General features: G+C 37.0%; 1 pseudogene; it reads right to left on the reverse strand.

Moving 5' to 3' along the window:
- The window catches only part of LOC116900900, a 147,618-nt pseudogene extending 133,526 nt beyond the window's left edge, over nt 1–14,092 (reverse strand).
- Between the last annotated feature and the right edge of the window lie 10,806 nt (nt 14,093–24,898).

Genomic DNA, 24,898 nt, shown 5'->3' on the forward strand with positions numbered 1-24,898 from the left:
CTCTAAGAAGTGAGGACATGTCAATTCTAGTAAGTGATGTGCTGCTGAGAGTTCTGCAGCATCCTGTTCCACACTCAATATGGCACCCTTGCCTGGAGCTTGTGTGTCCAAGCACTCCCACACTTGCCTCCAGGAGAAGATGATATCGTCCAGTAGAAAGGTTAAACTTCCTCTCCCCTTGTAAGGTAATGCCCTGGCCCCGGCCATTGTTGGACATACTCCCCAAAGTTTTCTGCAGTCCTTGTCCCCCCTATTAAACCAGCTTTCCCAGTGAAGCTATCTCCTAAGGATGTATTTTCATCTTGTGATCCCAGCTGCCTGGGGTCTTTTCCGTCTTTCCTGGCCACTCCCAGAGTCCTGGCCTTACAGTCCCTCTCAGAATCCTCCAGGCAAGATCAGGCTGATTGGAGTGCGATGGGTCAGAAGTGGGGCCATGACAGCAGATGACATTCTATTGTCCTATGCTCCGGTCTGGGGATATTCCACTGGCTTATGAATTGCAGTTCTATGCTATGTTCTATGGTTCTTTTGGTTAACCACCTGACTGTCCTGGTCTTGTCAGGATTTTAGATACTACAGCTAATACAATGGATAAATCAACTTAAAAGAGAAAGATTTTGTGGTGTTAGTTTTGAAGACTTTGTGCATCATCCACTGCCCACTAACGTCGGACATGTGAAGTCATGATGAGAACATGTGGCTGACAAAACTGCTAAGTTCATGGTAGCCAGGGATAAGAGAAAAAGGAGTGGGAGTGGCAAGAGACTGACTATCAAGAATGCACTTTCAATGCTCTAACTCTCCCTGCCTAGGGTCAAGCTCTCTTAAGTACCCTCTTAATGATACAAAATTGAACAACACTGAAAGCTGGGCTTTGGGAAGCTTGATGAGATCCAATCTATAATATTATTTTCCAAGTTTATCCCTTTCATTTCAAGTTTTCTTTGCATTGTGAGTAATTTCCTTGAAAATGAGTTCTCTACATCAAATGTTTATTAATCCAAACAGACAAATTTAGTTTCCTAAGTAGACTGACACTCACACATCACATCTTTTCAACTTCCAGAAACATATACATACATACATACATACATACATACATACATACATACATGCATACATATATACACACATTCACACATATTATTTCTCCATAGTATTTGTTCTTTTAGTTATGTTTGAAACTAAAGTAATGTTTTTCCTACATACCAAACACAGACCCTGGAAACACGGGTCACTATGACATTAGAGAAAACAATTTTTGTCTGAGCATGCTGTCTCTGCGTTATTTTGCTACTCTGAAAGCTTGTGTGATATTTAGCTGTAGCCAAAGACCATCCCCCTGGTAACTAAGAAGCACCATCCTCCTCATCTTTCTGAAATTCAAATAGCTGCTGACAATTTTTCCTAAAATCAAGGAGGATGTCAACAGTAGGCAACGTTTATTGACGGCTTACTCTGTTCAGGCAGAGAGTGTCTGTTATTATTATATTTTATTCCTATAAGACCCCTGGACTTAACTACTTAGAAAGGTTACTGTCTAGAAAAAGTTGCCAAGAAGCAAAGCAGAACAGAAATAAAGGAGTCTAACTAGGCCTTTAAACTACTGATCATCTGATCTTATCTTCTGTGCACTCATTTATTTAATAATAGCAATTTACCAAGCAAGAGAAAAACAATGTATTGGCATTGGCACTTTAAAAGAATGTAATTGTTATTATTTTAAATAAATAAATATATATATATATATACATAAATATTTAAAATATATTAATAAAATATAGGAAAGTTAATTTAGACCAGGTAATTAATAAAATATAGTAAAACAAGAAATAGTAAAGTAATGTTATTTTGGTAGTAATAGTAATTTATATAATTACAAGCAACATTTATTGGACCTATTATATATCTGATATGATTGCAAAAATCATGCCATCTCATTATTTCAATCTTCCTCGTATATTCAGCAAATGAGAATACTAAAATTAACTGAATGATTTCTTAATTCATTTACCTAATAAATAATAGATACATAACTTACATTTGACCATAGCTCACACATAAATCTTCATATTATCTACATACATTATGTAAAGACTTGTGGCCATACACTGTACTGTTGGAATATAAAGGGTACTGCACACATACATACTACATCCTCGTTTGACGCTTGTGGTCAATTGAGGAGGAAGATGTGCTTAGTATCCTTGTTTAAAATGATAGTTTCAAAGATATTCCTATGTATCCTTAGAAAAGTAATTATGGGTTAGATTTAGCTCATCGGTAGAGCGCTTGCTTAGGAAGCGAAGGCCCTGGGTTCGGTCCCCAGCTCGAAAAAAAAAGAACCAAAAAAAAAAAAAAAAAAAAAAAAAAAAGAAAAGAAAAGTAATTGCACGTAAGGATCGAATACACATCCAGACTCCTGGCTCCTTCAACCACATCTTCCCATAGAGAACGACTGAAAGACTATTTCCCACAATTATATTCAAAGTATCTTGTAAGGTGGTCTATACAAGATGATTACGTCTGACTAACACTGAAATAGTTTCTGGACCTATATGACTCTCAGAGTGAGCCTTATCACATAATGTAAAAAAGAAAACTGCTATAACCCCCATCTAGGTCTGCCTCATGATACAAGAGCTAGAGGGAGAAAAGAAGGGCACCATTCATTGTAGGCTTCCTAGGAGGGTGATAATTGTAGGTGAGTTCTCCTGCAGATAGACTTACACAAGAAAGAGAAACATGAGACTGGGGAAAGTGGGAAATGAACGCTCCAAGGAAAATACTTATATTGTGTTTTCTGTTTGTTTTTCCCTGCTGCTATGAGTATTATGAACTTGCTGGAAACTTCTGGAATTTTACAAATGAATGTATCTGAGTCCTCAAAATCAATTTATGTAACAAACTCCTACTACATTTGTAAGTCAGTCTAGGGCTTTGTTTCCTAGAAAATCTTAAAAAGGTGGCTGTAAATAAATATCTCAGTATTAATGTTCATAAAACAGAAGAAAACTACTCTTTTGGTTTTCCATTTTGAATCACTTAAGAAATGGTCCTGAAGAGAGATCAGTCAGTACTTTAATTTGCTAACCAAGGGGTCTTATGCATATCTTTCCTTTTGCTGAACCTTTGTCTCTGTTTCCTCTATGTATTTCATGTCTTTTAGTGTATCAATCAATCATAAAGTCACACAGAACAGAAACTTGCACACCACAATCTAGTTTCAGGGTTTCTGCCTTTAAACACTGTTTTAGTGGGTCTCAGAAGTCAGTGACAGATTTTTTTATTCACATTGTTTTCACACAAATATGCTGATTTCATAAGGGAAGAATAAAAGGGGTAGCACTGGGTGTGTTTCATGTAACTGAGTCTCCTGAAACTTTGAATTACACTCTCTTACTGTTTGCTACTCTTCCTGCCTCAGACTCAAATCTTATTTTTTCTTCAGCTTCGCCAACAGTTTTCATGTAATTGGTCTTTCTACACTTAGACTCTATTTTACATAATTTGCCCTGTTAAAAGATGGCATAGTAACTATAACCTCAGTTTCAAACAAACAAGAAAGAGAATTGGAATCTTCTTAGGAGTTAATATATCCTGAATCCCCCCCATTATTATTATTATTATTATTATTATTATTATTATTATTATTATTATTATTAATGATTATTATTACATGTCAAACTGATGTTTTATATTTAATTCCTTTCTGTCCTTTTAATTACACACCAGGATCATGTCTATGCTGTACCTTTTCTTTTTTTAATTAACAAATTATTTATTTTCAGTAATCATTTTTCTATCAACACTTTGTTAGCTCTATGAGTGACACATGTTAAACTTTGACGAAACATCCCTGTGGCCATTTGTGGCTTAGTGCAACGTGATGAGTTTCAAGGACTGACATGCTTGTCACTTTTGACACAGCTTACAGCCTACATGTATCTTATTAATTTTCTAAGCTTTAATTTGTGTGTGCATGTATGTGTGTGCATGCTGTGTGTGTATGTGTGTGTATGCATGCGTGAGTGTGTGTGTGTGTGTGTGTGTGTGTGTGTGTGTGCGTGCATGTGTGGTCAACTGTGGGTTTGTATATGTGAGTGGAGTATACACTGGTGCTGTACATTTTCTTAATCCATTCCATATAACATGACAATTTAGCAGAGTTTTAAGGATTTGGTGTTAATATCTGAAAATCAGTTACTATCATTAGTTCTGATAAACACTGTAATATTTACACAATCCTGAGATCTCTCAAACCTTCTAGTTCTTATCTAAAATGTGATAGTGGTGGCTCTCAGTTCCTGGACTGATGGATAATTCAGAAGCACAATACAGAAGGAAGTCAGTGTGCTCCAGGCATCTGCCAGCTATTCGATAAATATTTCCTATTCCCTACTGCCAGCATACAATGCAAATCTTATCATTTAGTCCCTTCTTTTTTCTTCTTTTATTGGATATTTTATTATTTGTTTACATTTCAAATGTTATACCCCTTCCCAATTTCCCCTCCACAAGCACCCTGTCCCCTCCGCGCCACCTCTATGAGGGTGCACTCCCACCAGCCAAACCACTCCTGCCTCAGCACCATAGCATTCCCGGGACCAAGCCTCCACAGCATGAAGGGGGTCCCCTCTCGGTGATGACAGATAAAGCAATCCTCTGCTACATATCCAGCTGGACCCAAGGGTCACTCCATGTGTACTCTTTGGTTGGTGGTTTAGTACCTAGGGGCTTTGGGGGTCTGGTTGGTTGATATTGTTGTTCTTTCTATGAGGTTGCAAACACTTCAGCTCCTACAGTCCTTGCCCTGACCTCCCCATTGGGGTCTTTGTGCTTAGTCCAATGTTTGTCTGTGTACATCCGCATCTGTACTGGCTGGACTCTAGCAGAGCCTCTCAGGGGACAGCTATACCAGACTCCTGTCAGTATGCATTTCTTGGCATCAGCAATAGCGTCTGGGTTTGGTGTCAGCAGATGGGATGGATCCCCAGGTAGGGCGGTCTGGATGGCCTTTCCTTCAGTCTCTGCTCCACTCTTTGTCCCTGCATTTCCTTTTGACAGGAGGAATTCAGGATTAATTCCTTCTTATTCAAGTAAAAACTTAACCCTGCTCTTTCAAACTTTTGTAGCTGATGACTTTTGTAACTTTCTTTCACTCACTATCTTCATTGTTTATCGTATTCTAACAACAAACCAAAATGAGTTATACACAAAGATCAAGATGATTGAGCTGTTACATATTCTAGTGTTCTTCCCCTTCATTATCTAATCTCAATACTATCTACCCTACCATTCCATTCCGTAAACAGTTTATATCCTGTCCTGAGTTAGTTGTCTCACTGACTGTTACTAGTAAACACTAATTGCTATTTCTCTTTGGACAAAAATGGAAAATTTTAATTGAAGGAGAGATGTTGCTACAAGAGAGGAACTATATCTCAAATAAAAAAAACCACAATGAGATATTTTTGCCTCGTTTTCATTTCAGAAGCTCCTTAAGAACCAGAAGTTCTGATTTTTATTGACTTTTGTATCTGCTACTTAAAAAGATTGACAGGATATTCTTCCTACAGTTACCAGCTCTTTTGTAACTGAACGTGGTGTCAATGCACTTCTTCAGTCAAATTACATAGTTTGAAAATATTCATCCTACTCAGCCCAGCACATATTTGGGCAGTGAAGGAGGTAAAGCAGGTTGGACCATCCTCTAGTGTACAATCAATAGATTACTGAAGAGTGTATGCAAGTGTCTGAGGTCAAATATCAGGATACGTGTAAATACTGCTCTCAAATTTATTGTGAAGCAAAGACATTTCTAAAAATTGAAATCTAATATATATTAAATAAATGAATGAATGTAAAGAGTAACATATAATTAAACACAAGGAAATTAAATGATAACCAAAAAATATATTGTATAGAATACATTCACAGAATGTTTGCTCTTACATGCAACATGCAATTTCTCTAGTAAATAGTTAATAGCCCATCTCTGATGCTCACATATTCTCTTAGAATCCCTTTATTGCAGATGATAACACTAAATTATAAAAGTTGAAGTAATTTTAAAGTATCCTAAAGAATAATTGTCTCTGAAACTCAGTGAACTTTCTCCCACTTACCTGCATGTATCTGTCCAAGGCTACTAGTATATGACAATTTCTTTACCATTGCGTCTCACATTATTAGTCCTGAAACACCTTTCACTCAGTGTGCAATGTATTATCTGTGACAATATTTTTCACAGAACCCACTGTGGGGAGTTAGGGATTGACTAATTGTTTAGAAACAAGTTTAAAATGTATCAATCAATGCATTGCACACTTAGCTTCCCCGGTAGTCATTCTTTATTGGTAATGATGTTGATAAATATTCTAAGTTGTCCCGAGCTTGGGGACCCAGAATGTTTACTTTCCTCCTAAGACCTCATTTACTGGTTTTCCCACTTAATGAGTTGCATCTAACAACAACAAAAATGTATCCTTAATTTTAATGATACAAACCTAGACTTTTCTTTTAGCTTATTAATGTGCAAACTGATTGTTCTGTGACTTTTCCTGGGGAGAGATGAAGAAACATCTATTCATTCAAGATACGGCAAAGAGGACAGACAAGAAAACCATTCCACCCAAACCCAGATCATGCTGTCTACATTTTAAAGTTGATTATGATATAGGGCTACTATAGGAACCAGGCTATGTGGCTGAGTTCTAGAACTAAGTTATCTTCAATAACTTAGACTGTATACCAACCGAATACCAAAGGTATTCTCATTCTTTTTCTCCTGGACTTCTCCAGAGTGCCAGTTTTCCCTTTACTTCTTTGAATCTATTTTCAGTAACCCTCCAAATATGAATGGTCAGTATTTGTCTTGCACTGATTTGTTTCAACTCATAACATACTGACGTTTGTCAAAATCTCCATAAAAAGCCAATTTCTTCTTTTTAATATTAATGTTATATCTAATAACACAACACATTTTCTTTATTTTTCTACATATACTTGGATTGTTTCTATCACTTGTCTAATGTGTATATTGATGCAATTAACATCGAGTGTACCTCTTCACAATTCTTATTTCATACCTTTAGAGATATAACTATATTTGAATTCTAGATCATAGGACAGGGGTTCGCATTACACACACACACACACACACACACACACACACCACATCTCCCCACACTCATACACACACTCATACACCCCCCCCACCCACACTCCACACCACACACCCACACACACACACACACACACACACACACACACACATTTTTTATTTTATATGGCTTTTATAATTTTTTGCCTTCCTACCTATAGTGTACAAACAATCTGATTCTTTCACATTCTTAACAAACTTTTCACTTCTTGTGTTTTTTGTTTATGAATTGTTTATTTTGTATGTGTGTCCATATATATATATACTTTGCATCCTGATGTTGTCTCCTCTTAGTACCTTCTACAAGTCCCTCCCAACCTCCCTCTCTCCCCTTCTTCATTGCAAGAGTAAAGACACTCCCTCTACCCTTCTACCCTGGCACATTAAGTGTCTGCAGTGGTTGGCACACCCTCTCCCATTGAGGCCAGACAAGGCAGCCCAGTTAGGGAAGCATAGTCCATAGACAGGCAACAGCTTTAAGGATAGCCCTAGTCTAGTTGTTGGGCGGAACTTTCTTAATTACTGATTCCTGGGAGAGGATCTCTGTGGTTGTGGTCCTAATTTCCATAATAAGGCAGACTGACCAAACCATGAAAAACAAGCCAATAATAATATTTCTCCATTACCCATTCATCAAGTCCTGCCCACTTAATTTCCTGCTCTGACTTCCTCCAATGATGAACACAGATATAGAAGAAGACACATTAAACCCTTAGGTCACCAATTGTTTTTGGCCATGGTGTTTCATCATAAAACAGTAACTCTGACTGGGGCAATTATGAGGACTTACGGATTTAAATGGCTTTTAATAAGAAATATCTATTCAAGTTCTTTGCCTCTTTTGTTTACATATAATTTAATGTTTCTTTTAACATTTAATTGTAAAATATTATGCAAGCTAGTGTGTACAATTCACTGATTTAAATATGTATATGTGATAGAATGGCTGAATTAAAATAACTAATAGAGATATTACTTCACAACATACTTTTTGTTTTATTCAAAGAGACACTTAAAGTATTGTTTCCCATGGTAGCTAGTGAGATGGCTTAGTTGTTAAAAGCTCCCATGGCTCTTGCGGTGTGCCCAAATTCAGATCACAGAACTCATATGAGACAGCTAATAATTGCCAAGTTCCAGGGTCTGAAACACTCTTTTGGACTTTGTCGGTCCCCTTCTCACTCATGTGAACATGCCTACACATGCATACATATACATACACAAGCACACACAATTCAAAATTCTAAAATTAAATATCAAAACAATCTCTATGGTTTCCCCCAACCCAGGAAAATGTCCTGTACCACAGTGTCATCTTAAGTCTATGCTACTTGTTTGCTCTTCAGTTGTAAGGGACTGTGACGTATTTTGTACATCAATCCCTTTTCAGTTATATAGTTTGCAAATATGTTCTCTGATTCCATGGTTTCCTTTAAATTTTGTTAATTATCTGCTCAGCTGGGTTGAAGCTTTGTACTTGAATTAATATTTACTCATTTTTCTTTCTTCTGTTGCTTATAACTCTTTTGACATACCCAAGAAATGAGTCTTCTATCTTCTGCAAGTTATGTACATTTTTCATATCCAATTTCACTCATCTCTACAGATAGATATTTTATGAATTTATATTTCTCATCCTATCTTGGTTTTCATGCTATAGATTCATAAACTAATCTACTAAATACTCATATATTTAGGCCAATTAGAATACATCATCTTTAGTTTTTTTTGAAATATAAATACATAATTCCCTCGAAGAAATTTGGCAAGTGTTGAATTAAAAGGTCTGGTACTACCTGCATCCTGAAATATTCCTTTATCATACATTAAACTATAGTGCCATTGCTTGCTACGCTCTCGTGTTGGCCCAAGTCATTGTTTAAATTGTAATCTGGTTTAAGAGATTTTATACTCAGTGATGTTTTGTCTTTGGGACACATTCAATTATCTAAACTGACACAAGGCATATGATCTTCTAATGTTCATATTGTTTTAAATACCTGTATCCAAAGTACATATAGAAATTTATTTTTATATAAGGAATGTATAAAATTCAAGTAAATGGCAGTGATATATCACCATTTGGAGAAAACATGGCATTGTATTCAGAAGTGAAAATTACTTTTGCATAAAGGAAGGGATTGTTTATATATCTTTGATCTGGACTCCCCTCTTTTATCAGTCTATTGGTCTACACTTCTACGTATGCTGGTAGGTTCTGTGGAATGAAATCAGAAATATTGACATTAAACATTTGCTAAGGCAATAATTATCTGCCATGATTATGTATATGACATTGAAGTTGAAGTTGGATGAGCAAAGCTTTACAATGAAAGCATCAGCAACAATGAGACAAGGATAATGAGGAGGTACAGGAAAAACCCCTTACTTCAGTGCTACTTGCTGGGCTTTTGAGAGTTATAATTAATCACATCCCTTTCCCATCTGCATTCTGAATCATGCAAGAAACAAAAAGCATCGTCAGTTAGGGATTAAAATATCAACTTTATTGCCATTAAACCTAGATACAAAACTATTGTTATGTATGGAATGAAAAATTAGTTATCTTAGAACTTCCCCAAGACAAGACCAGCATACAGGTAAAATATCAATATTGGGAACTTTGGGAGAGTAACTGCATATAGGACCAAAGTAAGGAATGAAGACCATAAGGCTTGTAAATTATTCACTCAAAACAAGTGATGGGTACTTGTTCATTACAACCCCATCAATCAGTCTATCAGTCCTTTTTCCAAGGGGAGAAATAAAACATGAGCAAAGGAGACTCAGATTGATGAGGGAAACACATGGAAAGTTCTCCTATGGAAGTAAAGTGGTTGTTTTCTTATATAAACCTCAGAGTACTTGTACAGAGTTTGAAATACATATACATACTTTTTATGCAGTGTCCAACCATTAATGTATTTTCACATCCCTTTGGGGGAAAGAGTCATTTTTTTTAGTAAGGTGGTCCATCCTAGGTTGACATGTTACAGTGGACAGCTCTATATTCATGCACATACTAACGGTATGTATTCAGAGTTTGCAGGTTAAAAATAAGAGTATTTGAGGTTAGAAGAAAGACATGGATGGAGGCTTTTTGGTAGAAATTGGAGGGGAGAAAACAGGGGTGTCGTTTGATTGATCAATACTCAGGTATAAACTTCTCAAAGAACAACGACATGGAGTCAAAGAACAACTACAAGTATATTTTAAATATTAACCAAACCTTTATATGATAGAAGAATTTGGAAATTATGCATCTGATAAGACATTGACATCTATCAAACATAGAGTTTCAACCATTCAACAACAAAATCTAAATGACAATGAACACAATTTAAAAATAAGCAGATATCTTTATTGATATGTCTACAAATATGCCAATAACAAATAAGAATATAAAAATATCACAGATCATTTATTTAAAAGGCAAGTTAAAAAAATTAAAGCGAACTATTAAGATGGATGTTGCCAAGCCCAAAAAAGAGCAGATAATAGAAAATGTAGATAGTAGACTGAAAAATCAGAATATTTCTCTTTTGATATTTGGAATGTAAAATAATTTAGCCTTTGTGGAAAACATTTTGATGAGTTCTCAAATTTTAACTATGCCATTATTATTAAATATACAAGTCTCACTCTTTGATATAACGTTAAAATAATCAAAGGTATGTTTTGGAAGATATATTTATATGCCTATCTCTCGTTAGTCACAATGTGCAGAAAATGGAAATAAGAACATATGAAGAGACAGAGGCTTTTAGAAACAAGAGCACATTATTCAATATTTAGAATCAAGGAAAATTAGCAAGTACTATAAATAGATGAAAAATGTTAATAGATGAGACAACAATGACAAGTCCTATTAGGAAGCTTTATATTATAAATTATTCTTCTATTTGGTTCATGGAGGAAGCAAATTAGCAGAGTGGTGTTATCAGTATGACCTGGGGTCATAGAAGCAAATAATGTGAAATTAGTGGTCAGTGGTTGCATTACCAAATAATCAAGATGTAAATAACATAGAGGTGAGTATATGGACGTGCTGCTTATGAAGTATGAACAGTTACTGCTGGAGAATTTTATATCTCAGAATGGTCATATAAACATAGGGTTTATGGTGCATATCCCCATAAGAAAAAGTGAAGCAAATTCCAGCCATACAATCCTTAAAAGTATTTAAGATTTTAAAATCTAGTTATAAGGAAAACTGATATTCACTACAAATTTACTAAATGAAATATGAATGTAAATATGATGTCATTATCATTTTTCTATTGATACTAGTAAATACTTATTAATATGAATATACTGACAATATTCATGTTAATATCAAGGTAAGTAAACTTATTACTAGAGTAAGCTCTGCATAAGTCCCCTATGGAGTGCTAACAAACTTGCCTGCTTTTACTCTCCTAGCAGACATTTACGGAATAATTCCTTATCCATCAGGAGCTCCGTCAGATTTGGAGAATAAAGTGCTGAATAAAGTGAGACAGGCAAGAACACAAAAAGTAGTGGTTCAAGCAGCTGCTTCATACATTGACAACAATGGCAATAACAATTACAGAGCTAGAGACCCAGAGAGGGAGACCTACTTCAGATAGGGTGGCCCAGGACATAAGTAGGGATGTTGTAAATCCAAAATTAATAGAAAAAATAGAATGCATAGAAATAACCTTTGTGTAAGATTCAAGTAGGAGAGATCTTGGAGTGGCCGGAACACTGAGGAGTAGGGGAAGAAAGGCATTATTTAAATTGAGGTGAGCAGGGCACTCATCATCCCCATAGAAACACTAGATGCAATAGTAATGTTTCCCATTGATGTGGCAAATTATCTGACAAACTCACTGAACGGTGCTGGCATTTATTTGGCTATACAGTTTGAAAGTATATAGCCCATCATGTTGACAAAGGTATGAGGTCAGGAATCTTGGGCACTTTCTCATTCTGTGTCTCCAATCAAACCACAGAGAGATGAATGCTGATGTTCAACTCTTGTTTTTATCCCATATACTGTTGCTTTGCAAATTCAGGATTAGTATTATTACTGCAGTTAAATTTTTCTGTAATCATCTTCATAAACACTCCCAGAGAAGTGCTTTCATTGTTAGCCTAAATGTGGTAAAGTTAACAATGAAAACTTGTTACCATGCCCAGTCAGTTGGAAGAGGTAGGTGTGTGTGTGTGTGTGTGTGTGTGTGTGTGTGTGTGTGTGTGTGTGTGTAATCAAGTATCACTTTCTGTTCTGCCTTAGTTTTGATGCCTATGCTTATGATCTGAAAATAACAAGATGTTATCATCATGAATTCATATGGAAGGGCTGAAGCCATTAAGATGGAAAAATGAAGAGTCAGCATTCTTCTTCATGCTTTGCTCCAAAGACATCCAAAGAAATTTGCCTTTCTGTGGAATCAATTTGGATGAGAAATATACACAACTTAAAAAATAGCTGCTGATATAGAATAATTATTAATTTATCAGAACAGTGAAATCAGTAGAGTTCAAAATGGAAAAAGAGATTTGTGGTTTAGTATTGGCTTTGAAATGACAAAAAGGATAATTAAGACAACATTGCAAATAAAATTAATAAGTTAGTACAGAAACACACTTTTCATGGCAACATGAAAGGTTAATACAACCACAGTGGTGCTACTCATGTAGTGCATCATCTTAGATGTGTTTAGACTTTAATATTTTGCATGCTTGCACAGCATTACCTTGTTCAACCATCAAAACAAACCCACAGAATACAAAAGGACACCTTTTAAAACATAATCACACCACAGCTGAAGGACTATAGATCTCCTGTCTGAAAAAACACAAACTCCATCTAAATGTTTTTATTTTAATCTAGTAATTTATTTTTCCTATAATCATCAACTTCTATTGTTGCCAGTAAGAATAGTGGCTTTATTATGAGTGTTCTTTTATACCAGGCAGATATGTGTGCCTGTGTTTGATTAATTCTGTTTATAAATAACTCTGTGAATGAACTTAAAAACTGGACTGCCATTCTGACCAATCATTAATACATGTACTCTAAGGTTTTGATACTTTTATTTTTTTGAGATTAGAATATAATCACTACTTAAACCTAAGCTGAACAATGTCACAAATATTTTAAACACTAGAGTATATTCAAAGTGAAATATTATGAAAAGGCAGCATTCTAAGAAACACATATGCACCCACATGTATATACACAAAGAGATATGCCCACACACATGCATACACACATACAAATACACACACTACCTACACTACTCCACCTCAGTTTACCTCACCATCATCTAGAACACTTTTCCAATTCAAGGAAAACTTCCTCTTTCCTTTACCAGGATACTGTCAAAATTACTTCTCTATGAATATTTGAAAGTTTGGGAAATCTCTTCAAAATCACATCAGATTCCTACCCCCTCCAATTAATCTAGTGCTACTCTTCTTTTTTTTTATTGGTTTATTTATTTACATTTCAAATGTTATCTCCCTTCCCAGTTTCCCCTCCACAAGACCCGGTTCCCTCCTCACTGCCTCTGAGTGTTCTCCCCCACCCACCTACCCACTCCTGCCTCAGCACCTTAGTATTCCCCTATCCTGGTCATCAAGCCTCCACAGGACCAAGGGGCTGCCCTCCCATTGATGTCAGATAAGGCCATTCTATGCTACATATACAGCTGGAGCCATGGGTCCCTGCATGTGTATTCTTTGGTTGGTGGTTAAGTACATAGGAGCTCTGGGGGTCTGTTTGGTTGATAATGTTGTTCATCCTATGAGGTTGCAAACACCTTCAGCTCCTACAGTCCTTGACCAAACTTCCTCATTGGGGTCTCTGTGCTCAGTCCAACGTTTGGCTGTGTACATCGTATCTGTATTGGCCTGGCTCTGGCAGAGCCTCTCCGGGGACAGGTATACCAGGCTCATGTCAGTAAGCACTTCTGGGCAGCAGCAATAGTGTCTGGGGTTGTTGTCTGCAAATGGGATGGATGGGTAGGTGGGGCAGTCGTTGGATGGCCTTTCCTCCGGTTTCTGCTCCACTCTTTGTCCCTGCATTTCCTTGGACAGGAGCAATTCCGGATTAACATTTTCAGGTGGGTAGGTGGCCCCATCCCTCAACTGGGGACCATGCCTATCCACTGGATATGGTCTCTAGAGGTTCTATCTTACCTTTGTTGGTTATTTTGGCTAAAATTCTCCCTGTGAAGTCCAAGGAACATCTTGTGTGTCTGGCTTCTGGGACTTTGTAGTGGCTACCGCATGTTCTTTTCCCACGCTGCTAGACACATACTTTCAAATACCTGACTCTCTCTACTTCTCCCCAATCTCCTCCTATTTCTGAACTGGCCCCACTTTTTCCTGCTCTCTTCTTTCTTCCCCCAACTCCCAGATCCCTCTCTCCCTCTACTTCCCAGAGATTATCCACTTCCCCCTACTGACCAGTACTGCACCATTCCTACTTTGGTGTGTTCTTCTTACTTGGGTTTCATATGGTCTATGAGTTGTAGCTTCTTTTGGGCTAATATTCACTTATCAGTGAATACATACCATGTGTGTTCTTTTGTGGCTGGGTTACCTCACTCAGGATGATATTTTCAATTTCCATCCATTTCCCTGTGAATTTCATGAAATCACTGTTTTTAATAGCTGAGTAGTACTCCATAGTATAAGTGTACCATTCTGTATCCATTTCTCTATTGAGGGACATCTTGGTTCTTTCCAGCTTCTAGTTACTACTATAAATAAGGCTGCTAGAACATAGTGGAACATGTGTCCTTGTTATATATTGGAGCATCTTTTGAGTATATGCTCAGCAATGGTATAGCTGGATCTTCAGGTAGAGCTATTTCCAATTTTCTGAGGAACTGCCAGACTGATTTCCACAGTAGTTGTACCAGCTTGCAATCCCACCAGCAATGGGGGAGTGTTTTCCTTGCCGGCAGCTGATGACACCTGTGTTTTTGATTATAGCCATTCTGATTGGCTTGACGTGGAATCTCAGGGTTGTTTTGATTTACATTTCCCTGATGACTAAGGATGTTGAACATTTCTTTAAGTGCTTCTCACCCATTTGAGATTCCTCAGTTGAGAATTCTTTGTTTAGCTCTATACCTCATTTTTAATAGGATTATTTAGTTCTCTGGAGTCTAACTTCTTGAGTTCTTTGTATATTTTGTATATTACCTCTCTATCGGGTATATGGTTGACAAAGATCTTTTCCCAAACTATGGATTACTGTTTTGTCCTATTGGCAGTGTCCCTCTCACAAGAGACACCTTTAAAGAAAACTGCCTTTTTCTTCCCCAACTCACTAACTGTTCATACTTCCTAACAAGTAGAGGCTCATGAAACCTCCTCTTACTTCATGCTAGATTTTTGGCTTTGATATTGTTAAAATCTACATGTGATGATGAATATATACTAGATTTATCAAGAAAAAGCAATGTCCAACACAATGTACTACAATCTAGTAAAGATAGTATGAGATGGATACTGAAAGAAAGTAATTATCACAATTATTTCTTACTCTTTTTGAATTAGGTAAATTGCATGTATTCCAGTTCATTCTATCAAAAATGTGGCACAAAAAAGTATGTCTTGGATCATTAAATTGTATGTATATAAACCAGGCAGAGTAGAACATACTTAGAGTCCCAACATTAGGAAACTGAGTTAAGTTTCCTAGTTCGTAACCAGTGTAGAGTGCATAGTGCAACCCAAGACAAGTTGAGATACCTAGTAAGACCCTGTCTCAAAAACAAAACAAAACAACACATAACTCTTCCAATAATGTAAACTCCTAGGGATCATATGCTAATAAAATACTTATTCAAAATTTAGCTACAAAACAGTATGACTTACTGGCCCAAGAATTTCTATTGTACCATGTGCTTTTGCAGATAGAGCCCATGTATTCAGAGGAATGGACCTCCATGATCCATCAATGGTCGTGAGTCAGTGTGGTCTGATTTGTATTTCTAAGGAGTTAGAGCAGAGCATCCAGTTGCAGAGAATCTGGGAAAACATTTACTGTCTTCTGCTGCCTCATGCCTGTAGGCAAACTTGTGAAATATTAAGAGCTACATACTAAATACTACAAATTTGACAACATCTTCATTCTGATCTGATATTCAAATAGTATAGCATCTTGCTTTCTTCTTGATTTCATACAAATTTATTCAGAAAATGTAAAGGAAAATTCAATTTTCAAGTATAGTTTTTAATTTGAGTAATTTGATGTCACTTTTCAAAACTTGACCATGTGTATCCTTCTAGCTTCAGAGAAACAAACAAACAAAAATCATATATGTGTAGACTGTTTTAAGTGTCCCAAACCCTGAGATGGAGACTTATTGTTCTAAGTTTTTAATTAGTTTTGTAATCTTAATTTTAAGTAAGATAATGTAATTTATAATTAGGAAATAGTGAATGTGAAAATTATCTGAAAAAATACATCCTAGATTTAGCACAGTGATATTCAATTAATACATAGACCTCATAATTGGTAGAACTGTAACAATTTCTTCACCTATAAGCTAAAGTTAATTATTTGTTCTTCAGAAGGTAATATAACATATATTAAAATAAAGTATGAGCTCTTTTATGACAGGGTTAGAAACCAATATTATCAATTAATATTATAATTCAGGTAAATGCTTATTTACTTCTAAAAATAAGTTTGTTTCCCAAATATTTCTTAAAGGAAAACCTTTCTTCACCAATAATTTTTCTCCATATAACCATGAGTATAATATTAACTCACTCTTCATCTAATCATTACTCATTCAGATTGAAGGGGAACGATTTAGGTTTTTGTTTTATGCACACTGCATAAGCAATGAAGCTACATAATTTAACATTGTATTATATTGCAAAATTGCATCATTTTAATATGATGCATGTAAAAGTCTCATATTTTCAATAAGCCATACAGGTAATAAATAATTATAATAAATTTGATCTACTTGTGACTAGCAATATTTAAGAGAGATAGACTAATGCATACAATGAACGTTAGAAATGATATGCCATAAAATGGTATAAAATATATTTTTTTACTCTTGACAAAACCACAGTAGGTATTTTGTATTTTAGCCTATGCAATTCTTAAGTTTATTACACCTTATATATATTAAAACTAACTGATATTACAATTCGATTCTTGAATAGAACAGGCAAATTTATTTCAAAAATTAAATATGTAAAATATTAGTTAAATCAGCTTGTTCCTTGCAATGAAAACAAGAGGAATGCAGCAGTATTGTGTCATTTCAGACCTGAGCTAACAAGATTTCATCATTCACTTTTTAAAACAATATAATTATGTTTAAAGATAGAATGGAAATCACCAATACCTGATTGTGCACTTAATATATGCTAATCATTTCCTTAGAGATTTTACCAATTTTACCAATAACCTGAAGTCCATTGAGGATTTCCTTACCGCACTGCATGTCAGAGTAGATGTTTTTCCATGACTAAGAAAAATAAGCTTGCTATGTGTCTCATCTATTTGTGATGTTTGAGAAAGGTGCGTGATTTATTCTTACATGTTAATTAAAGTTTACATGACAGTTTTATTCACTAAGGGACTTGAACTCTGAAGCCAAAATAGGACAGGGATATGAAAGGTGTTATTTTACATTAAAAGAATAGCAAATATGCATTAGATGAAATTCAAAGATATTATCAACTCCACGATATCTGGGTAACTTCTACTTCATAGATGACAAGTTCTCATCAGACTGTTTATAGAGTTTTGAATGTTGTCACACTAAGTGTATGTCCTCTTCAGAGATATGTGCTAAAAAAATTTACAACTCATAGAATTTTAGGGATTTAAATCAGATTTATAATATTCTGTCAACATTTCTGTGTTCCAACACATCATCAGGATTCCTTTGTAAATTGGAACTGATCTGATTTTCCATATTGTTTGTTTTAGTTTTTACAGTAGGTTTTAGAAAAAAAGATAAGAAGGGACAGATACAGAAAATAGAGGGTGTGTGTGTGTGTGTGTTTGTGTGTGTGTGTGTGTGTGTGTTGCTGTGCATCGTACATGTGTCTGTGTGTTTCTGTAGCTCTGTGTGTAAGAGGGGGAGGGAGGAATGGAGGCACTGGGGGAGGAAGAAGTCAGACTGTAGAACACACAAAGTGAACTGATTGCAGTTATAAGAAGACAGTATGTGGAAGAGAATATCTAACGAAGAACAAAAAATAATAATTTAAATAAATTGGAAACTAATAGTTTCAGTAATACACACAATTACAATTTATTAAATATTTGTTATATGACAGATACTGTTAAGTATGTGTTGTATGGTTTTTGTCAAGTAATCCTCATAAAAATACCAAAACATGATATGTTTGTGTGCATTTTATAAATAACCACAAAAAAAGATTCTTCAAACATAGCAAATAACTCCCTGAAGGCTATACATCTAATAAATGGCAGTGCTGGGAACTGAGCCAAGATTGATTTAGCTCCAAATTATCTCCTTTAACCACCAGGGTGAATTGCACCAGGCAAAGCCTTTCCATGTATCATCTCATTGACTTATCGCTGCAATTTAGTCATGAGTTCTTAACCTCTGTATTTTATTAGATAAAAAGGATTGAAGTTCAGCGAGGTCCCACGGACTTATGTCAGTTCACCAATAAGTGTGAGGTTTTGATCCTCAGTCTGTGTCACTCTTCATCAATGAAAAGTTCAACTTGATAGAATAGATACGCTGACAAGGATGTATAGGGCTTGAATTTCAATAAAACAAAAGAAGGAAATAAGAGTTCTCTGTGGCTCTCATTGGATATTCCAACAAGGTCCTTGGTAGAAATGACGCTTTTGAAAGGTCTTGAGAGTTTAAAGCAAGCCAAGTCGCTCCTTGTCTTGTCAGCTCTTTGAGATACTCTTTACATCACAAGGTTGGTTTGGGCCATCTTTTCCAAGAGTTGTTTGAGTTCCATGACCTCTTATATCTGAACAAGAAAAAGTAAATCACAACCATACAAGGATTAGAAAAACAAACAAAAGCAATTCTGTGAGGGCCTGTCCATGCCGTGCCCAACACTCAGGATACTCTGGAACAGACGGAAGCATGGTCTCTTGGAGAAGAGGTAGCGTAAATGCCACCTGAAAACTCCCTCTAAGCCTTTTCCCTCTGCATCCTGATGGTTCTTTACAAAACACAATTCAAACCCTGCTCTTCTTGTTTTGACAGTTGGTGGTGGCTCCTTCTTACTGAGATGTAAAGAGGCAGGATCTTGTTTATCCAGTCTCATGCCTGAGCCTTCTTTATTTATATACAGCCTCAATGTGCTTTTCCCTAGGGGTGTTTGTCATCACTTTCTCTATCTGTGCAGTGCCTGCTTGCCCCAGTACATATCCTATTTGAGCAAAGATTAGTCTGTTGAATGTGTCGTTTTACATGTGAATGTGAGTATGATGTGGTTACATGTATACCTATGTACTTAGAAGTATGTCACTTCATCTTTGAAGGGTAGATTCATGCATGCAGAGGCCAGTGGTTCATGTCAGATAACTTACAACATCACTCTTCACTTTCTGAGATAGAGGCTCTCACTGACTGGACTTCCCAAGATTGCTTTTCTAGTCACACAGCTTATTCTACTAATCCCCTGTCTTGAATTCTCAGCCCTGTAAACTCACACCATTAAGGTTTTAAGACATATTCTGAGTATATGTGCTGGCTAATTTTCTGTCAACTTGACACAAATTAGAGCTCTCTGAAGGAGGACGTCTCAGTTGAGAAAATGTCTATGTAAGATTCAGCTGTAGGGTATTGTGAGGCCAAACCTACTCCATCTTGGAACCTGCCTCAATCTTAAAAAAGGAAAAGAAAAAGAAAAAGAAAGCCTGAGAACTTGGCCTTTAGCAGAACCCAAGCTGTACTCACTAAGCAGAAGTACCCCAAGGCTTGTCCCTGGACAGAGTTACTCTCTAGCTATTTCCTAGCAACAGTGAATCAGAGATTAGTCTCAATGTTTCAGACAAACTTTCAGACTGTGATTGTATACAGTCCATTTCCTATAAAACCTTATACTTCTGAGGCTTCGAAGCTGCTCTGCCTTCCCTTCCAGTCTTGCTTTTCAGGGTTGGGTTGGAGAAGAGCCCAAAGCCCAACCTTGCAATGCAGAGATCCTAATCTATTACATCTGGAAAGGGTCCTTGTTGGCTTTCGGAGGTTCACAAATGCTTCCTGGCACAACATATTTTCTTAGTCAATGATTGATGAGTAAGGGCCCAGCCCTTTTTGTGCCTGATACTATCACTGAATTGGTGGTCCTGGGTTCTATAAGAAAGCAGGCTTAGCAAGCCATGACGGACATGCTAGTGAGAAGCAATCCTTCATAGCCTCTCCGTCAGTTCCTGTCTCCAGGTTCTTGCGGAGTTTCATTTCCTGCCCCCACTGGTTTGTATAATGAACTGTTTTATGGAACTGTGAGAAAAAAATCTTCATCCTTGGGTGTTTGATCACAACAACACTAACCAAAGACATTATGTCAACCCTGGTCTTTGACTTAAAAGCAACCATCATGCAGGCATGCCACCCTGTCCTAAACAATATTCTAATTCACTTATTGACAAGCAGCTGGTTAGGATCCTTCTGCTCTACTAAGAATTGCACTCAAACAAGAAGTCACATTTTAGGGATGGCAAGCGGTTTCCTTACTGCACCAGAATCACATGTTCTGTTTAGAGATGTAGAAAAAAGGATCTCCTCTCACAATGCAACTTAAAAGCACTTAAAAGGCATTAATTTATAACAGTTTTTGATTCATTGACTGGAGCTCTGGCATGCCTCTTATTTTTTCCCATTTTTATTAAATTGGGTATTTCTTACTTACAGTTCAAATGTTATTCCCTTTCCTGGTTTGACCATCAGCCCCCTAACCCCTTCTTCTCCCCTTCTATATGGGTGTTCCCCCCTCCATCCACCCCCATTACTGCACCCCCAACAATCCCCTACATGGGGGGTCCAACCTTGATAGGACCTAGGGTTTTCCCTTCCACTGGTGTGACAACAAGGCTATTTACTGCTATGCAGTTAGAACCCAGGGTCAGTCCATGTATAGTCTTTGGGTAGAGGTTTAGTCCCTGGAAGCTCTGCTTGGTTGGCACTGTTGTTCTTATGGAGACACAAGCCCCTTCAGCTCCTTTCTCTAATTCCTCCAACTGGGGTCCTGTTCTCAGTTCAGTGGTTTGCTGCTGGCATTCGCCTCTGTATTTGACATGTGGCATGTTCTGGCTGTGTCTCTCTGGAGAGATCTATATCTGGTTCTAGTCAGCATGAACTTTTTTGCTTTATCCATCTTATCTAGTTTCGGTGGAGATATATATATATATATATATATCTCACATGCGGGGCAGGCTGAATGCTCATTACTTCAGTCTCTGCTCTAAATTTTGCCTCTGTATCACCTCCTCTGGATATTTTTGTTCCTCTTTTAAAGGAGTGAAGCATCTGCAGTTTGATCATCCTTCTTGAGTTTCGTGTGATCTGTGCATTGCATCTTGGGTAATTCGAGCATTTGGGCTAATATCCACTTATCAATGAGTGCATACCATGTGTGTTTTTCTGTGATTTGGTTACCTCACTCAGGATGATACTTTCTAGTTCCATCCATTTGCCTATGAATTTCATGAAATCATTATTTTTGATAGCTGAATAGTATTCCATTGTGTAGATGTACCACATTTTCTGTATCCATTCCTCTGTTGAAGGGCATCTGGGTTCTTTCCAGCTTCTGGCTATTATAAATAAGGCTGCTATGAACATAGTGGAGCATGTGTCTTTGTTGTATGTTGGAGCATCCTTTGCTTATATACCCAGGAGAGGTATAGCTGAGTCCTCGGGTAGTGCAATGTGAAGTTTTCAGAGGAACCTCCAGACTGATTTCCAGAGTGATTGTACCAGTTTGCAATTCTACCAATAAAGGAGGAGTGTTCCTCTTTCTCCACATCCTTGCCAGTATGTGCTCTCGCCTGAGTTTTTCATCCTAGCCATTCTAACTGGTGTGAGGTGGAATCTCACGGTTGTTTTTATTTGCATTTCCCTGATTATTAAGTATGTTGAACATTTCTTTAGGTGATCAGCGCTCTGCAGCTCCTGTTTCAAAGTACCTGGTTTTATCCTATGGGTCATCTTTCCCTCTTCATAATATGTATTCCAATTGTGTACCTAAATACACAACACAGAGTATTTTTCAATCCTGTGACTTTTAGCACACAAAGCTTCTTTGCATTAACCTTCCTCCTTGCCCATAGTTCTCTTTTCTCCTTCTCAGAAAAGGGGAGGTCTCCCATGAATATCAACCAGCCATGGTAGGTGCAGTCAGAGTAGGCACAACTTATTCTATTGTGGCTATACATGACAGCCTAGTTAGGGGAAAGCAACTAATCAGAGACAACTTTTGCTTCCCTCTTTAGGAGTCCCAAATGAACACACAACTGTACACTGTTACATATGAGCAGATGCCCTAGGTCACCCCATGCGTGCTCTCTGGTTGGCAGTTCAGTCCCTTTGAGCCCATATGGGCCTGGGTTAGCTGATTCTATAGGGTGATTTCAGTCCTCCTCCCTGTTTTCCAAAGGATTCCCCAAGCTGCACCTAATGTTTGGCTGTAGGTCTCTGCATCAGTTTCCATCAGCTGCTAGATGAAGCCGCTCTGATGCTAGGCTCCTTTCTACAAGTATAGCAGAATATCATTAATAGTGTTGGGGTGGTCTCCGTCTCATTGCATGGGTCTCAAGCTCGGCCAGATATGTGTTTGCCTTTGCTGCAATTTCTGCTTTATCTTTTACCCCTGTGCATCTTGTAAGCACGACAATTTACAGTTTTGTAGCTAGATTGATATAACAGTCCCTCTATTGTAAGCCTTGCCTATTTACAAAAAATATCCATTTCAGTCTCATTACCCCAACCCCCATTGCTAGGAGTCTTAGCTAACATCTTCATAGAATGTGGGAATTTCCATTTTATTAGGTTTCTGGCTCATCCCAGAGATTTCCTAGTTTTCCTGCAAATCCCCCCTACCTCATACCTCCTGTTCCTGTACCCCCTTCCTTGTCCTTCCCCCATCCTCTCTTTATGCCTCCATTCACCCCTGATTTCTAATCCTAATCTACTTTCACTGCTCAGTGGGATTAATGCATCTGCAGTCCTCCCCCCACACACACACACACACACACACGCACCTCCTTGGGCCCTCCTTCTTTGGGTCTGTTTTTTAAAGCACAGTTATACTGTACTTTGTGACAAATTTATATGTGTAATTTCATTTTTTCTGGGTCTGGATTATCTCACTTAGGATGATCTTTCCTAGTTACATCCATTAGCCTACCAATTTAAAACACCACTATTTGTAACACTCCAGTGTGTGTGTGTGTGTGTGTGTGTGTGTGTGTGTGTATCTGGAGAGAGAGAGAGAGAGAGAGAGAGAGAGAGAGAGAGAGAGAGAGAGAGAGAGAACAAATTCAAAAGAGCGAGGTACGTGATCAATTATGTATATGCTATATTATAAGTAATCAGTACAGAGAGGCTTTCTTCTCTGCCTTTCCACTGCATTCACTGCATACTCCAGGCTCTTCCCTTAGCCAAACAGTAGCAATTCATCAGTAAGTATTAACTAATCATATTTTACTCAGTTAACAAGATGGCAATGAATATCCACAAACTGTATAACATTTTAGCTACAGAAAAACTCTTTCACCATTTGTGATAAAATAGTATTCTGTACAGCTTTGTAAAATAACTTGAAATCTAAAATGTTCTTATTGAATCAAAAATGGTTTCCCCTTTGTCTTGGTCACTATCCTATGACTGCTATGACTGTAAAGAAACCATAACAACAGCAACTCTTATAAAATAAAGCATCTAATCGTGGCTTGCTTATAGTTTCCAAAGTATAGTCTAGTATCATCAGAGCAGGAGAGCACGGCAGCACAGATGCACACGTGGTGCTGGAGAGGTACTGAGAATTCCACATCTGGATCCTCTGAAAGCGGCAAGAGAGATACTGAACCTGACTTGGACTTTTGAAAGCTCACAGCTGAAGCGCACTCTCGATGACACACGTCCACTAACAAGGCCGCACATACTCCAAAAAGTTCATACGTTCCAATCCCTCCCAACTAGTGCCACTAACCGTCACTAAGCTTTAATATATAGGAGCCAAGGGGCTCATTTCTTATTAAAATCCTACACTCTTTCAAGTTAAAGTTCACCTAAAAACATTAAAAATTACAATATTTTATTTAGACAATATCCTATACAATTTTGCGCAGTACACTTGCGACAGAGGGAGACGTGAAAATGTTCTGTTTTACTTGCTTCCACTCCATGTGACTATATTTTCTCTTATTGCTTACATTTTCTCAAGAAAAAAATGGGCTATAAAATTGCTAGGGATTTATCATATTTTCTTCACTCAGAAGTGAATTTAAATGTTGAGAAGCAAAGGGAATTCTGAGGAAAATAAAGTGCACCTTGATCTTGTAATGTTAACAACTTTTAAAGCACTTCTTTAACCATGAATCAGTTATAAGGACATATCAATATTGATCCATGGTGTATGTATATTGTTTAATTTTTTTATTTAAAATATAGCACATAAACTACCTGATTTCTCATAGATTACTTTCATGACAGAACCATATTTAAGTATCACTTATTCTGTTGTTTCTCACTGTCTACCTTGTAGGTCTGTTAGTTT

Source organism: Rattus rattus, chromosome 5 (genome assembly GCF_011064425.1).
Source record: "Rattus rattus isolate New Zealand chromosome 5, Rrattus_CSIRO_v1, whole genome shotgun sequence".
In the NCBI taxonomy this organism is placed as follows: Eukaryota; Metazoa; Chordata; class Mammalia; order Rodentia; family Muridae; genus Rattus; species Rattus rattus.